Consider the following 16,015-nt stretch of genomic DNA (forward strand, 5'->3'; position numbering starts at 1 on the left):
TGGATGGGCTTCAGTATACTGAGTTTTCCCAAACTCACTCCTTCCCTTCCATCCTTGCGTGAGCCCTAGTTGGTGGACTTGGAGTGGGCGGGATTCGAGTGGCCACGAAGATTGATTGCCGATTTTAAATAAGTTTAGCATTTAATTTGGATTATTTTATTGTGCTCAAAGTTGTAATAAGGCCGCTCTTTTAATTAATTTTATTTTGGGAATTATTAAACTGGTTAGCACTAGGGTTCGTTTTATAAAAACTACTTGTTTTAAAAGATCACGATGACGCAAAAGTTTCCATAAAGTAAATGTTTTTCCAAGAAAATAAATGTTTTCACAAACGTTTTCAACCTTAATCATTTTCTTAAAATGAGACATAACCAAAAGGTTTTCTCCAAATCATACGAGATGTTAGAGTGTGGCAATGGCGGCGTGCATGTCTAGGATTGGATCCGAAGGGAGCTTGGTACTTAAGCGGTCAAGCGGACTCACCTCCTCTCCTTCTGGTTTCCTACCGGTGCACGGCTTCGTTCACTTTAACCTACTTTTAAAAGTGTCTTTTACAATCACCAACTAAGATTTTCCAACTAAGTAATACGGAATGTTTTGAACTGTGACAGCCCAAAATAGACCCTAGCCGGAATGTGGTTTCGGGACCACAAAACCGAGGCATAACAATAATTTAAAATTTATTTCGATGCCTATAATATGTGTGTATTCATGTATGACATTTTTTGATGATTGATTTAGTGTTATAAAGGTGAATTCCACTAGAAAGGACTTAGTAGTGAACTTTGAAAATACGATAGGGAAAGGGGTGATGACTAATTAAAGCATGCATGCAAAATAATGGACTTGCATGTCAAATTCCCCCTTTTTACAAGTAATGGCCGGCCATGACAAAGAGATATGGGTTAAACATGTCATGGAACATGTTTTGTTGGGCATTAGGGAGAAATAGTAAACAAATAAGCATGGGTAAGAAAAGAATGAAAAAAAAAAATGTGTGTGAGAGAGTGGCATACTCCATTGCCGTGCAACCAAGAAGAGAAAAACAAAAAAATTTGTTCATGCTTGCTCTCTCCCTTTTTGGCCGAAAATACTAAGAGGAAGAAGGGATTTTTGCTTCATTTCCTTTGTTTAGAAGAGATCTAGAAGGTGATTTGGCTAAATTTGCATCAAGATTAAGGTATGTATGAGGTTGTGTTGGGAGTTTCATGCATGTTTTGGTTGCTAACTTGATGTGCATGTTAGCCATGGCTCAAATCTTTGTTATGCCATGGAAATGGTATTTGGCCAAAGTTGTTATAGTGATAAAGCCATTGCATGCTAAGTGTGAAGCTTGATGATGATGCATGCAAAGATGGATTGCCTACTCTTGAGTAAGACTTTGAGTTTTCTCTTTGTTTTATCATGATTGAAGTTGAAAAGGAGCATGATTGTCATATTCGACCATGATGCATTCTTGAGCATGATTCATGCTTCTTGCATGTTAGTTAAAATTTGTGTTTTGGATGGCTATGGACACCTTGAAAATTGGCCATGCTCATATATGCATATATATGATTGCACATTATGTTTGGTTATGAACTAAGTGATGAATATATTGGTTTAAAGAAGAAAATGTGGAAGAATGCTTGTGAAATTGCAAGCACAATTGACCTAGCACACATATAAGTGCTTGATGCTATATTATAAGTTTTGGGCCACAATGTGCAAAGCATTAATTAGTAAATTGCATGCTGTTTTTGTGAGGTATTAAGTGCAAAATTGACCTCAACATGTACATGAATATTCGGCCTTGGGTAGCCTATTGAAGGCCTTAGCATTTCCTTGATGCTCAAATAAATTGTATTGAATTGCTTGATGTAGTATAAAATGTGCATGACCATTGTGTATTCAAGCTAAAGAGTGGCCATATGACCATTTAAAATCCTTGTCATATTCGGCCATAAGCAAGCACAATGAGGTTTTAATAAATTGAATTTGTTTGAATTAGCTCAAGAGCTAAGAGGGCCACAATTGGACAAGGGAAGGAAAAGGTGATCGAATAGCGAAAAAGCCGTTCGACAACATCCGAAGTAAGTCCTCAAGAAGTGACCTTACTTGAATTATGTGAGATGAAATATGGATGTGTATGATTATTGATTATGTGTGTATGAGTATTTGAATTCCACCCGGGCTAAGTCCCGAAGGCGAATATGCTAATGATTATAATTGTGTTTGAGCCTTAGTAACGAAAATGAAATATGTATGTCCAATGATTATTGATGTATGTGTGCATGAGAAATTGAATGATATCCGGGCTAAGCCCGAAGACAATTATGCTGGAAATTATATCCGGGTTAAGACCCGAAGGCAATTGTGCTAGTGGCTATATCCGGGCTAAGACCCGAAGGCATTCGTGCGAGTTATTCTATCCGGGCTAAGACCCGAAGGCATTTGTGCACGTGATTATATCCGGTTATATTCCGAAGAATCTTGGGCTGGAGGTGAGTGTTGGTTGCTGTAATGAATTCAATCAGTACACTCGAAAAGCCCAAAGGATAAGGTACGTTATATGTGCATTGGAAAGTCGACATGTTTGAGCAACATTCGCTCAATCGACTAATGAATTTCAGTTATTGAATTGATTGATACTTTGTGAAATTATATAATGATGAAGTGTGAAGTAAGAATGTGTATAAATGAAATGATGCATTTGGCTGTGTGAATGTATTGCTGTAATTAGAGTTGATTATATTCCTTGAGACTTACTAAGCATAAAAATGCTTACCCCGTTGCTTTGGCTCTCAGTTTTTTTTTTGATTTCGCTCGAAGCAATCGGATTTGGGATCGTTGAAGTCGAAGTCATCCACACTATCAAGCCTCCATTTTGGTATAAATTTTTGGTTGAACTTGAGATGGCATGTATAGGACTACCTCTTGTTTGTTAAATATGTTGTAATGTAAGTATGTACGGCCATGCGAAAATGGCTCGAAAAGGGAAGCATGAACTTAGACTAATTGTGGTTTGTATATATATATTTGGTGTCATGATGTGGCTATAGCTTGGAAATGGGAATGTTGGTCATATGATCAGCCATTGGCATGGTTAAAATGATCATATATGAACCTATGTATGGCAAGACTAGTTGATTCATGGAGACTACCAAATAGGTAAGCCCTACCTTAAAAACAGATGCTACCAGCTGCAGTGGCGTGAATGTGAAAAATCACCAAAATTCATAGGAATGGAATTAAATAGTGAATAAGCTATGTAAATGAACCTTGATGAGTCTATTTTCTTATGGAAGAAACGAAATGGTCATAGGAGTTACAGGTTAAGAGATATTAAAGCTATTGTGAGACAGGTCCAGAATGGTTTCTGGGTTCCCTGTCGCAACTTTAAAAATTCACTATAAATTATCCAAAAATAATTAGGAGACATACCTTATATGTACAGATTCCATTTTGAGTCTAGTTTCATTAGAAACAAACGGAACCAGCATTAAAGCCCTGTACAGAGAGATATTCAAGTTATACCGCGTGAAGGTCAGAGCAGTCGATCCCTGTAACATGGGTGACTTTAACTAATAAACTGTACCAATTTGCCCGACCAAAATTCTAGAAATAAATCCATGGATGGATATATGAGTCTAAATTCAGGAAAATTTACGAAACCAGTTTCGAGTTTTGAAACTCGAGATATGATTTTAAAGGCGACAGTGACGCAGTTTTTCCAGCCTGACTGGAAATGTCCAATGGATGGGCAAAACAAGTGAACTTGGCTCGCTAACCCCTCGTGTCCGACACGGCGATGGTCTCGGGTTCGGGTGTTACAATTTTATTGGTATCGAGCCACGGTTTAGTCGATTCTAGGACTACCGTGATGTGTTTGGGGTCTAGCTATACATGCCATTAAATGATGAATCGATAGTGTGGTGATTTCGACAACTTGACTTTGTGTTTGTTTATAGCAATGGATCCGATCCCAACCGAAGCGATAGCTGATGATGTGGAGAGTGTGGCGCTTGCTCCCGCAAGAAGGGACAGCGCCGCGGACTCTCAACCTATGGCCAGCAATCCTAATGACGAGGCTAGGCAAGCCTTTTATAGTGTGATGAGCGAATGGTTTAATCAATACATTCGAACCAACACGGTACTGTTCCACAACCTCCATTCCCGACAAATGCAACCCCGCCCTACAATACCTCCGGTGATGACCAAATAAGGTCAAGTAAGCCCCAATCGATAGGATTCGAAAACATGGGGCCACTGAATTTAAGGCTACGGATGATGATGATGCCGAAGCGAGCTGAATTTTGGTTAGATAACACTATCCGGGTGCTTGATGAGCTATCCTGTACACCGATGAGTGCTTAAAGTGTACCATCTCCTTGCTACGCGAGTCCGCCTACTATTGGTGGAGTACTCGACTTGTGGTGCCTAGAGAGCAAGTGACTTGGGAATTCTTTCAAATCGAGTTCAAAAAAGTATATCGATCGAGATTCATCGACCAAAAGTGGAGGAATTTCTTGATCTTAAGCAAGGTTCTATGTCCGCTACTGACTACGAGCGAAAGTTTGTGAGGCTTAGCCGACGCGAGAATGCATTTCGTCCGAAGCTATTATGTATGGCGCTTGAGGATGGGCTGAATGATGATATAAGGATGTTTGTTGGCATTCTCGAGATCGAGAGTTCGTAGTACTTGTTGAGCGAGCTTGTAAAGTCAAGAGCTTAGAAAGGAGAAACAAAAAGCTGATGTGGGACTGGAGAATTCGAAGAGGTCCTCGGAAAGTCTCTTCAACAAGCATCGAAGAGATTTCGAGATGATGCGAGCCGGTCTAGAGGCGTTTGGGCTTTTCTAGACGAGGACGCGATCGACCCCTGTGACCACACGAGTCACCTCGATCGCCGGTGGTGGAAATGATCGCCAGAGAGGGCGGAGTGTCCACATTGTGGCAAATGGCATTCGGGAGCTGTTGGTTTCGTGATCGCTCTGCTATAAGTGTGGATCGGCCGACCACTTTATGAAGGATTGCCCGAGGATGCATGAGCAGAATGTAAGTCGAGTGCAAACCGGGTGCTACCATCGCCGAGGTAGGCCACCTAGAAATATGGGCAATGTCGATGGCGGTCGAGAGGATCTAGAGATGCTACCATCGGATCCGAGGCTCGTGCTCTGCTAGGACTTATGCCATACGCGCACGCCGAGGATCTTGCCTCTCGGATGTTATTACCAGTACTTTCACTCTTTTCAATACAAATGTGATTGCTTTGATTGACCTGGTTCTACTCATTCATATATATGTGAAACCTTAGCATCCATAAGACTTTGCCTATTGAGTCTCTTGAGTTTGTAATTCGGTGTCAAACCCTTGGGTCATTACGTGCTTGTCAACAAAGTGTGCAAGAAAAGTCCCCTAGTGTTCCGAGGTTCTTGTTTTCCGGCGGACTTAATGCTTTTGCCGTTCGATGAGTTCGATGTTATTCTTGGTTTGGATTGGTTGACCATGCACGATGCGGTTGTAAATTGCAAGAGCAAGACTATCGATTTGAGGTCTTGAATAATGAAATAATTCGGGTTGAGTCCACGGACTTAAAGGGGTTGCCAGCTGTAATATCAGCGATGTTGGCCCAGAAATATGTAAGAAAAGGGTGCGAAGCGTACCTTGCGTACGTGCTCGATGACAAGGAATCAGAGAAGAAACCCGAATCTGTGCCCGTGGTTTGTGAATACCGGATGTTTTCCCAAGAATTGCGGGTTTACCACTGTTCGGAAATAGAATTTGGCATCGAATTGGTACCGGTACCACTCCAATTCGATAGCTCCGTATCGTATGGCACCAACGAATTAAAGGAGTTAAGCTCGGTTGCAAGAATTGGTGGATAGAGGTTTTGCTCGCCTTGAGTTTTTCGCCTTGGGGTGCGCCGGTGTTGTTCGTGAAGAAGAAGGATGGAACCATGCGATTGTGCATCGACTATCGTCGACTTAATAAAGCGGCGATAAAGAACAAATATCCGTTGCCACGTATTGACGACTTGTTCGATCAACTGAAGGAGCCTCGGTGTTCTCGAAAATAGATTTGAGATCGGGCTACTATCAATTGCGAATCCGAGATTCGGACGTGCCCAAGACCGCCTTGAGCGAGATATGGTCACTATGAGTTCCTAGTGATGCCGTTTGGGCTCACTAATGCCCTACGGTATTTATGGATTTAATGAATCGGATCTTTAGACCATATTTGGATCGATTAAGTAGTCGTGTTCATTGATGACATCTTGGTCTATTCAAGAAATGAGACCGAACATCTTGAACACTGCGGTTAGTGCTGCAAATTTTACGGGACAAGCAATTATATGCTAAGTTCAGCAAGTGTGAGTTACGGTTAAGAGAGGTTAGCTTCTTGGGTCATGTGGTATCTGCGATCGGTATTCGAGTCGACCGAATAAAATTTCAGCCATACTTAATTGGAAGCCTCAGAAATATTCTTGAGGTTCGAGACTTTTTGGGGCTTGCCGGTTATTACCGACGATTTGTAAAGGCTTCTCAACGATAGCCACGCCGATGACGGCTACTCCAAAAGGACATTAAGTTCGAATGGATGGAGAAATGCCAAAAAGTTTCGATCAATGAAAACTTATTTGATGAAGCCTCAATTCTAGTGCAACCCGAGTCCAAGCAAGGAGTTTGTCATCTATAGCGACGCCTCTCTACTTGGGTTAGGTTGCGTATTAATGTAAGAAGGTCGAGTTGTGGCCTGTCGTCGAGGCAATTAAAGCCACATGAGAAAAATTATCCGACTCATGATCTCGAGTTGGCGCCATCGTATTCGCCTTAAAGATTTGGCGACATTACTTATTTGGCGAAAGGTGCCATGTATACTCGGATCACAAAAGTCTCAAATATTTGATGACCCAAAGAGACTTAAATCTCGACAAAGACGTTGGCTCGAGTGTTAAAGGATTATGAGTGATCATTGACTATCACCGGGAAAGGCGAATGTGGTTGCGGATGCCTTGAGTCGTAAATCGTTATTCACTTTACGACGATGAATGTGCACTTGTCTATCCGATCCGACGGTGTGTTAGTGGCTGAATTGAAAGCCAAACCATTATTGACACACCAAATTCGAGAAGCTCAGAAAGTCGACGACGAGTTGGTTGCAAAACGGGCTGCGTGTGTTCCGAACAAGGACTCGGAGTTTCAAATCGACGATGACGATTGTTTGAGGTTCAAAGGTCGTCTGTGTGTCCCAAAGAATTTGGAACTCATTTCGATAATTTTGAATGAAGCCCATTGTAGCCGAATGGCAATCCACCCGGGGAGTCGAAGATGTACAATGATTTGAAACGTCGGTTTTGGTGGCATGGTATGAAGCGAGACATCTCCGACTTTGTTTGAGATGTTTAATATGTCAACAAGTTAAAGCGGAACATCGGTGCCTTGAGATTACTTCACCAATCACGATACCCGAGTGGAAATGGGATCGAGTCACAATGGACTTTGTATCCGGACCGCCATTGTCGACCAAGTAAGAAGGATGCGGTTTGGGCGTGGTAGATCGATTGACTAAGTCGGCCCACTTTATCCCCGTATGTCAGATTTTTCAATGGACAAACTAGTCGAATTATACGTTTCTCGATTGTGAGATTACACGGGTGCCTATTTCCATCGTGTCGGATAGAGATCCGAGATTTACCTCGCGATTTTGGAAAAAGTTGCAAGAAGCTTTGGGTACCAAGTTGCATTTCAGCACCACCTTTCACCCGAAACCGATGGTCAATCCGGCGGATAATTCAGATACTTGAGGATATGTTAAGATGTTGCGTCCTCGAGTTTAGTGGTTCATGGGAGCGGTATTTGCCGTTGATTGAATTCGCTTACAACAACGACTTTCAATCAAGTATTAAGATGGCACCCTACGAGGCCTTGTGCGGTCGTAAATGCCGTACACCATTGTTTTGGACCGAGCTCGGTGAAAGCAAGATTTTCGGGTGGATTTGATTAGGGATGCTGAGCGAAAGTGAAAGTAATCCGTGAAAGTCTCAAGATAGCCTCCGATCGTCGAGAAGTCGTGCAGCGGATCTAAAGCGTAAGGATATCGAGTATCGGTGGGTGATAAAGTGTTTCTCAAGGTATCGCCTTAGAAAAGGATACTCGAGTTCGGTAGTAAGGGCAAGTTGAGCCCGAGGTTCATTGGGCCATATGAGATATCGAGCGAGTCGGTCCGATGGCATATCGCTTGATTTTGCCCCCGAACTCAAAAGGTTCACGATGTCTTTCACGTTTGATGCTTGACGCTATAGATCCGATCCATCGCACGTGATTAGTCCATCGAAATTGAAATTCAAGCTAATATGAGTTATGAGGAAGAACCGATTCGTATCCTATCACGAGAAGTGAAAGAGTTATGAAACAAGCGGGTTCCGCTAGTGAAAGTGTTATGGCTCAAGCACGGGATAGAAGAAGCTATTTGGGAGACCAAGAACTCTATGAAAGAGCGATATCCAAACCTATTTACGGTAAGATTTTCGGGGACGAAAATTTCTTAAGAGGGGAGAGTTGTGACAGCCCAAAATAGACCCTAGCCGAATGTGGTTTGGGACCACAAAACCGAGGCATAACAATAATTTAAAATTTATTTCGATGCCTATAATATGTGTGTATTCATGTATGACATTTTTGATGATTGATTTAGTGTTATAAAGGTGAATTCCACTAGAAAGGACTTAGTAGTGAACTTTGAAAATACGATAGGGAAAGGGGTGATGACTAATTAAAGCATGCATGCAAAATAATGGACTTGCATGTCAAATTCCCCCTTTTTACAAGTAATGGCCGGCCATGACAAAGAGATATGGGTTAAACATGTCATGGAACATGTTTTGTTGGGCATTAGGGAGAAATAGTAAACAAATAAGCATGGGTAAGAAAAGAATGAAAAAAAAAAAAATGTGTGTGAGAGAGTGGCATACTCCATTGCCGTGCAACCAAGAAGAGATAAACAAAAAAATTTGTTCATGCTTGCTCTCTCCCTTTTTGGCCGAAAATACTAAGAGGAAGAAGGGATTTTTGCTTCATTTCCTTTGTTTAGAAGAGATCTAGAAGGTGATTTGGCTAAATTTGCATCAAGATTAAGGTATGTATGAGGTTGTGTTGGGAGTTTCATGCATGTTTTGGTTGCTAACTTGATGTGCATGTTAGCCATGGCTCAAATCTTTGTTATGCCATGGAAATGGTATTTGGCCAAAGTTGTTATAGTGATAAAGCCATTGCATGCTAAGTGTGAAGCTTGATGATGATGCATGCAAAGATGGATTGCCTACTCTTGAGTAAGACTTTGAGTTTTCTCTTTGTTTTATCATGATTGAAGTTGAAAAGGAGCATGATTGTCATATTCGACCATGATGCATTCTTGAGCATGATTCATGCTTCTTGCATGTTAGTTAAAATTTGTGTTTTGGATGGCTATGGACACCTTGAAAATTCGGCCATGCTCATATATGCATATATATGATTGCACATTATGTTTGGTTATGAACTAAGTGATGAATATATTGGTTTAAAGAAGAAAATGTGGAAGAATGCTTGTGAAATTGCAAGCACAATTGACCTAGCACACATATAAGTGCTTGATGCTATATTATAAGTTTTGGGCCACAATGTGCAAAGCATTAATTAGTAAATTGCATGCTGTTTTTGTGAGGTATTAAGTGCAAAATTGACCTCAACATGTACATGAATATTCGGCCTTGGGTAGCCTATTGAAGGCCTTAGCATTTCCTTGATGCTCAAATAAATTGTATTGAATTGCTTGATGTAGTATAAAATGTGCATGACCATTGTGTATTCAAGCTAAAGAGTGGCCATATGACCATTTAAAATCCTTGTCATATTCGGCCATAAGCAAGCACAATGAGGTTTTAATAAATTGAATTTGTTTGAATTAGCTCAAGAGCTAAGAGGGCCACAATTGGACAAGGGGAAGGAAAAGGTGATCGAATAGCCGAAAAAGCCGTTCGACAACATCCGAAGTAAGTCCTCAAGAAGTGACCTTACTTGAATTATGTGAGATGAAATATGGATGTGTATGATTATTGATTATGTGTGTATGAGTATTTGAATTCCACCGGGCTAAGTCCCAAGCGAATATGCTAATGATTATAATTGTGTTTGAGCCTTAGTAACGAAAATGAAATATGTATGTCCAATGATTATTGATGTATGTGTGCATGAGAAATTGAATGATATCCGGCTAAGCCCCAAGACAATTATGCTGGAAATTATATCCGGGTTAAGACCAAGGCAATTGTGCTAGTGGCTATATCCGGCTAAGACCGAAGGCATTCGATGCGAGTTATTCTATCCGGCTAAGACCGAAGGCATTTGTGCACGTGATTATATCCGGTTATATTCGAAGAATCTTGGGCTGGAGGTGAGTGTTGGTTGCTGTAATGAATTCAATCAGTACACTCGAAAAGCCCAAAGGATAAGGTACGTTATATGTGCATTGGAAAGTCGACATGTTTGAGCAACATTCGCTCAATCGACTAATGAATTTCAGTTATTGAATTGATTGATACTTTGTGAAATTATATAATGATGAAGTGTGAAGTAAGAATGTGTATAAATGAAATGATGCATTTGGCTGTGTGAATGTATTGCTGTAATTAGAGTTGATTATATTCCTTGAGACTTACTAAGCATAAAATGCTTACCCGTTGCTTTGGCTCTCGGTTTTTTTTTTGATTTCGCTCAAAGCAATCGGATTTGGGATCGTTGAAGTCGAAGTCATCCACACTATCAAGCCTCCATTTTGGTATAAATTTTGGTTGAACTTGAGATGGCATGTATAGGACTACCTCTTGTTTGTTAAATATGTTGTAATGTAAGTATGTACGGCCATGCGAAAATGGCTCGAAAAGGAAGCATGAACTTAGACTAATTGTGGTTTGTATATATATATTTGGTGTCATGATGTGGCTATAGCTTGGAAATGGGAATGTTGGTCATATGATCAGCCATTGGCATGGTTAAAATGATCATATATGAACCTATGTATGGCAAGACTAGTTGATTCATGGAGACTACCAAATAGGTAAGCCCTACCTTAAAACAGATGCTACCAGCTGCAGTGGCGTGAATGTGAAAAATCACCAAAATTCATAGGAATGGAATTAAATAGTGAATAAGCTATGTAAATGAACCTTGATGAGTCTATTTTCTTATGGAAGAAACGAAATGGTCATAGGAGTTACAGGTTAAGAGATATTAAAGCTATTGTGAGACAGGGCCAGAATGGTTTCTGGGTTCCCTGTCGCAACTTTAAAAATTCACTATAAATTATCCAAAAATAATTAGGAGACATACCTTATATGTACAGATTCCATTTTGAGTCTAGTTTCATTAGAAACAAACGGAATCAGCATTAAAGCCCTGTACAGAGAGATATTCAAGTTATACCGCGTGAAGGTCAGAGCAGTCGATCCCTGTAATATGGGTGACTTTAACTAATAAACTGTAGCAATTGACCCGACCAAAAATTCTAGAAATAAATCCATGGATGGATAAATGAGTCTAAATTCAGGGAAAATTTACGAAACCAGTTTCCGAGTTTTGAAACTCGAGATATGATTTTTAAGGCGACAGTGACGCAGTTTTTCCAGCCTGACTGAAAATGTCCAATGGATGGGCAAAACAAGTGAACTTGGCTCGCTAACCCCTCGTGTCCGACACCGGCGATGGTCTCGGGTTCGGGGTGTTACATGAACGCTTCGATGTGGCGCACCAGATCCGGTCATAACGTCTAGGCCGGGGTTGGGGTGTTACATGACAGTCTTAATTAGACCCTAGTAGGAATGTGGTTTTGGGACCACAAAACCGAGTCACAAAAATTTATTTTAATTTTAATTGCATATATTAAATGTAGTTGTGTATGTGTGAAAATAATAAAGGTTTAAAATTTGCCTTAGGAATGTGAATTTTCATGAAAGGACTTAGTTGAGAAATTTAGAAAAGATGATAGATAAATTGAAAGGATTAAATAATAACAAGGTGAGAAAGTATGGATTTGCATGTCAAAATGCCCTTAATTCATGAAGTGGCCGGCCATGTGATGATGATCCTCCACTAAGTCAAGTTAAATACAATTTTATAATGGTAAATGATAAAATAATCTAAATAGAAAAATAAATTAATAAGAAATGGAAGGTGGGAGAGTGTTATCTTCTCCTTGCAAAACCGAACATAAAGGAAGAAGGAAAGAAAAATGGTTAAAAAGCATTCAGTCAACTTAAGGGATTAATCAAGGTAAGATTGCATGTTATTTTTCATTAAATTTTGTTAAATTTAGTTAATAGACAAATCCATATTATAACCCATAGGTTGATTTCTCTATTTGGTGAAAAAAAAATAGGCATTCGGTTGTGATGGTTAGATGTTAAGAGGATAGTGTTTGATGCTTTGGAATGGAATATTAGAAAGATGAGTAATGAAATAGCTAATAGATATATGAACCTTGGTATGATATTATGGATAGATGTGGAGTTTTTGGTAGTAGAAACATTCGACCAAATTATTATGTGGAGGAACTATGTGCTTAAATGAAATGAAAAAAAAAATGATATTGCATCGAAATTGTATATTCGGCATTTAGAATTAAGTACATAGGTGATGTTAGATTGATCTTGCATATTCGGCTATATAGTATGCACATTGGTGAAATTTCTTTGATTCTATACAATCGACCAAATGAGGAGGTTGGTTTACAAAGTTGAGTTTGATTCATAATTATGTATATTTGAATGTAATCATATTTGGCATAATATTATTTTGGAAGGGATAATAGATTCAGCTTTGAGATATAATTGAACATTAGTTGAGACTTGGATGTCTTGAACAAGGATGATTGTAAGAAAAAAAATGGAATTATTAAATTTATATATATATATAGGTATCTTGCAAGGTAAATTAAATTACTAAATTTATTTATTTAATCAAGCTCAAGAATCCAAAGGAGGGGAATCAAGCAAAGGCAAAGCAAAGAATATTGAGTAGTTGATTGGGAATCACTTCATCCGACCTAAGGTAAGTGTTTAAGCATTTGAAAGTTGATTAGTTTGTACATAAATAATACTAGGGAATCATGAAAGAATTTCTTGATTTAGGTATTCTTTTGGGTGATATTCATATTTATTAATGTGGCCGTATATGCTATATGAATTAAGTAAATAGCCATACTATAATGAGTCAACTTTGGCACTAAGTGTATGGAATTGAATGGCGCTAGGTGCGCTGATTTGGATGGCGATATATGAGGGAAATTTCCAGGCACTATGTGTGCGGTTTAGTATGGCACTAAGTGTGCGAATTTGATTAGCACTATGTGTGCGAATTCGGTTGACAATATAATATGTGCAGGAAAAGAAGGTAGTGATAGAACTATTAATGGATATATCGAATTTGAGACATGAAACGTATATGCATGGACTCGTCTAGTTCACCATTGTTTCATACTTTGAGAATGGATTTAAATCAATTGGTTGTTATTATTTTTGAATGGATAGTAGGATTTGGCTTGTGGCTGGACCGATAATTTAAGTAGCTATAACATAGATCGGTATAGCAGTAGTAGTTAATCTTACATTATTTTTCTTATAATCTTATAATTATAGTCTGTATTATATTGCTTATGACTTACTGAGTTGAATACTCATTGGTGTGTTTACTTGTCTCCTATTTAGATTTCTTTAATCCATTTTGTGTGCTTGGGACCGTCGTCGAAGTCATCACACCAGCCTACAACGTTTTGGTACTTCTTCTTAGTTAATCCTAAGTTAACATTATGGCATGTATAGGATAATATTTTGGAAAATTTTGTTGTATTAATCGCATTGTACATAAAGGCCATGAGAAAATGGCTTAAAATCTTTGTTTAATTTTGTTTTTGCTAGACTATGACTTAAGTTCTTTTTGATTATTTTTTTATAAAATACATGGTTGGTGCCGAATGATTGTATCATTTCATATATATAAGTTCAAAGCATGCAAGTTTAAAATTGAATTTGACTTAAGTTGTATCGTAAGAAATTTTATTTATGTATATTATGATTTGTTATATTATATGAGTAAGCTTGTGATACTTGATGGTTATGTATAATTTCATTAGTGACTTAATAATATGTTTGATCATATTGTTAATTGTTAAGTTGAGTATATATGTTTAATATGCAATGAATGCTAAATTAGAATTTGATATGATATTTGTTTACATTGTGCATAATAATATATATTTTGAAATGTAAGTTTGGAAAGTTGACTATGTTATTCATTTTATATAAATGGGTTTTGACTTGGGTCGAAATTGAAACATAATTGGAATTGCGTTTTTGATTGATAATGCCTTATAAATTTAATCCGGCGACGGATACAGGCTAGGGGTGTTACATTTTATTGGTATCAGAGCTACGATTTAGTCTGTTCTAGGACTACCGTAACGCGTATGAGTCTAGTTATACATGCCTTAGTGCTATTATATGATAGTGTGATGACTTCTGACGGTTGAAATTATTGTTTTGATTAGTAAATGGAACCCAATTTAGAGAGAGCCTTAGCGGATGACGTCGAAAGTGTAGCTATTGCTCCTGCGCAAGGGACACCGCTTGTTGAACCTCAATCATCTGCGAATCATCAAGATGATGGGGCAAAACAAGCCTTCTTTACCATGATGAATGAGTGGGTCGCACAATATGCCCGAACTAACCCGGCTGCTCAACCATTTCCGAATTTAAATAATCCGCCTCAGGTGCCTATAATGCCAGCAAATACTGATCCGTTGAGGCCGAGTAAACCTCCTGTGGATTTGATTAGAAAGTGCGGGGCCGAGGAATTCCGAGCCACAGCTATTGATGATGCTGAAAGGGCTGAGTTTTGGCTTGATAACACCATCCGTGTTTTTGAAGAACTATCTTGCACTCCTGATGAATGTTTAAAGTGTGCCATATCCTTACTACGGGACTCGGCCTACTATTGGTGGAGAACCCTGATTTCTATTCTTCCGAAGGAACGAGTTACTTGGGATTTCTTCCAAGCGGAGTTTCGTAAGAAGTATATTAGTCAACGATTCATGGATCAAAAGCGTAAAGAATTCTTGGAGCTCAAACAAGGTCGTTTGACAGTATCTAAATACGAGCGTGAGTTTGTAAGACTCTGTCGATATGCTCGGGAGTGTGTAGCTGATGAAGTCACCATGTGTAAAAGATTCGAAGAAGGATTGAATGAAGATTTAAAGCTACTGGTGGGTATTTTAGAAATAAAAGAATTTGTAACACTAGTTGAACGGGCTTGCAAGGCTGAAGAGCTTGGAAAGGAGAAAAAGAAAGCTGACTCTGAAGCCAGAGACTTTCGTAAAAGATCGGCGGGTAAAACTTCTTTCTCGGCTGGAAAGAAATTCAGTGACGATACTAATAAATCGAAGACGACTGCAAGAATTTCTATTAGGGAGCGACCATCAACGAACTCTCAAGCTACTTCGGTTGCTAGTGTTGGTAACAATCGACAAGAAAAACCTGAATGTCCACAATATGGAAGACGACATGTAGGTGAATGTTGGGGTAAGTCTATCAACAGAGCCTATTATAGATGCGGTTCGAGGGACCATTTCATTCGAGATTGCACGGAATCTAACGAGAAAAATAAGATACAAGGTGCGAGATCGAGTGGTACAGCGACTAGAGGTAGACTACCGAGAAACACAGGAGGTAGGGGTGGTAGTCAGAGAGGGACTTCTGATACGGCTGTTCGATCTGGGACTCGTGCTCCTGCCAGAGCTTATGCCATCCGCGCGCGAGAGGAGGCATCCTCCCCTGATGTTATCACTGGTACTTTCACTCTTTTTAATACTGATGTGATTGCATTGATTGACCCTGGCTCTACTCATTCTTATGTATGTGAGACTTTAGCATCCAGTAAGACTCTACCTGTTGAGTCTACTGAGTTCGTAATTCGAGTGTCGAATCCCCTGGGTCGATATGTACTTGT

Source organism: Gossypium arboreum, chromosome 3 (assembly GCF_025698485.1).
Source record: "Gossypium arboreum isolate Shixiya-1 chromosome 3, ASM2569848v2, whole genome shotgun sequence".
Taxonomy (NCBI): Eukaryota; Viridiplantae; Streptophyta; class Magnoliopsida; order Malvales; family Malvaceae; genus Gossypium; species Gossypium arboreum.